This window comes from Orycteropus afer, unplaced genomic scaffold (genome assembly GCF_000298275.1).
Source record: "Orycteropus afer afer isolate SDZICR_OR568_19922 unplaced genomic scaffold, OryAfe1.0 scaffold00340, whole genome shotgun sequence".
NCBI classification, from domain to species: domain Eukaryota; kingdom Metazoa; phylum Chordata; class Mammalia; order Tubulidentata; family Orycteropodidae; genus Orycteropus; species Orycteropus afer.
Window position 1 is genome coordinate 3450593 of NW_006921927.1, and position 2703 is coordinate 3453295.

At 38.1% G+C, this 2703-nt stretch overlaps 1 pseudogene; it reads right to left on the reverse strand.

Annotated features, from left to right (window-relative positions):
- Positions 1-658: 658 nt before the first annotated feature.
- LOC103206960 lies at positions 659-2049 on the reverse strand (annotated as a pseudogene).
- Between the last annotated feature and the right edge of the window lie 654 nt (positions 2050-2703).

Here is a 2703-nt window from a genome sequence, read left to right on the forward strand (position 1 = left end):
TAAACTGCAAAAATGACAGTTCAGTTGCCCAGATGTGCATCTCCTTTTAGGGCAGGTTTAAAAATTTAAAAAGGCAAGACAAATGTACACCTCAGAATCACTTTCTAAGCAACAAAAGCTGTCATGTAATTTCTGTGAAGCTTCTGATACATGCATTTATATAATATTACATGCATTTATATAATACTGAAGGCAGGAAAGCAATACATACTTTTAATGTAGTGGTTCAATAAAGGCTCCATTGTTATTCCAATCTGATTCTTGGTACAGTAATTCATAACTTCTCTAAAAATTAAAATTCTAATGGGATATAGTGTTAGAGGTGCTAAACAGATTTCTTAAAATATTTCCCTGAAGTATTCTTTTATATGAGACAAATTTCACTAACATTACATTAGGTAAAAAAGAAAAAACAAAAACATGGCAGAAATGTTTTGATAAACTAATGCTCCTCAGCCAATCACAAGTCTCAGGAGTCAATGAAAAAAAATGCTTTAAACCAACAAACAATTTTCACATTGTGGCAGCCATTTATGAAGCCAGTTATACTAAACTACTTCTACAGTTGATTGTAAACTTTGGTTTCTTTTTATTTGAGTTCTCTTTGTACACCAAGCATGAAAAAAACAGAGAGTGGAGTCCATGAGAAGATAATCTGTCAGTCTGTCTTTAATCTGGCATGATGAGACAACTGGTCAGTCAGGCCTGCTTTGATAGAGTTTGTTACAGACTGCCTTAGGTTTGCCTGCATCAAATTATCACCCAGGGGCTTGAGTACCTGTTCCCACAGTGCTTCAGCAACCTGATCAATCATTGTCCCAATTTCTCTGAACTCCCCAGAGTATTTAACATATGCCCAAGTACAAAGAGCTATCCATCAGTGCTAACCCAATAACAAGGTTACAGAAGATAGCTCTGGAGGTTAAGCCAATGAAGCCAGTCAGTCCTGCCATTATATACATAGCAAACACGACAGTAAACCGTGTAGCCAGGGTATGAGCAGCATGGAAGATATTTTTGCCATCATTGTGCTTTATAAAATTTGCGTAGTTTTCTTTAATTGCAGCCTCAAGCCGATCCTGATAAGGATGGCAGAACTTCTCTCCACCCATTTTTTTTTTTTTGACGGAACCAAACTGTTCAACTGCTGTTTCCTTGAGGTTCAAGTGTTTTCGCTCCAGATCTGAAGGTACAATATAAGGCTTGTCCCCACCACATACCAGTTCCATACTTTTGCTGTAGGTATCTCTTGCTTCTGCTATTGAAGCAAGATTATTAGCTTCAGCTGTTGCTCAAGCATGGACTTTGGATGTGGAAGCTCCTCTCCTTGATAAATTTTAACATAAGCCTTAAAATATTCTACAAGATCTCTGCATGTGACTTCAGATTCACTTATCTCTTTTTCTACTAAATTTTCAGGAGCAAGCAGTAATGGAACCAGATATTGAAGCTCTAGTTTAAAGTCTTCATCAATATCTTTTAATCTCCCATCAAAACCAGGGTTTGTTGCAACTTGAAGACCAGGATGTAGCAAAAGGAAGCAACCAAGATTTGAGAAACAATTGTGAATGTGTTTCTTTACATTCTGTAGCTCTTCATGTTAATTTTGTTTTACCTTCAATCTCATCAAGGAATTGCTTTCCACCTTCCAAACCATATGAATGTTCACAAGGATAACTTCAATCTCGAATCAAAAACATCAATGTCTGAAATGGTTTATAATAGATTTCTTCCATTGCAAGCCTGCCATACTCTGTAAATAATTGCAAGTGTTGAAGATGATCTTCTTGAATATTCTGAGACAAATTATGTATCTGGACAGAGCTAGTCATAGTGTTCAGAGCATATACTGTTGCACAGTCTTTGATAGTTGACTGGTTATCAAAGACACCCTGGGTGTCCATTTGCAAACACAGCTGCCTTTGTTCCATCAGGTCTGTCAATTACAAATACTTCACTTCAGACCTGCACGCCAGTTGTTTCTTTCTCACAACCACCTCACCATGTAAAGCCAGCCAGTGGTTCATTGTGTCCACCAAGCCAACTTCGGGAATCCTAGAGAGGTCGTGGACCAGACATGGTTACCCTGGCATATTGGTCTCCAGTCCACTGCAAGTGTAGCATCCCCTTCTGTGGCTGCTGCCTCCAGGCTGCCTTGTCCCCATCCGCCATCTTGTACTGACAATCTTTAAACCTTAAGCCAAAAATTCCCCTGAAGTCTTCTCAAAACCAAGCAATAGTTTAGCTTAACTATTAAGAATGTCTGCCTTGAGTATTGAGCTCTTTTAAAATCTCTCCGTATGAGATCAAATTGACAACAGCAAGTCAAAAGATTTTATGGGAAATTTAGGAGTCAATGAATTTATGTTAATTGAATGATTTGGCAAAAGAGAATGAGAATGGTTGAACAACTCAATGAATGTAATGAATACAGCTGAATTGTACATGTAGAAATTTTTGAATTGGAGTATGTGTTCTGCTGTTTATATTCTCAACAACAAAAATAAACTATATAAAAGAAAACCATATGCAGCACACTTCTACTCTGACATACATGGGTCACCAGGAGTAAGAGTCAACTAGATGCCAATTAGTGACTGGTTTTTGTCCCCCATCAAACAAACTGCTTCCTGAAAATAGGGCTTCCTTATCGATGGCCTGGGAAACCCAAGAGGGGATCACTATGAGTCCCATCTGACTCCA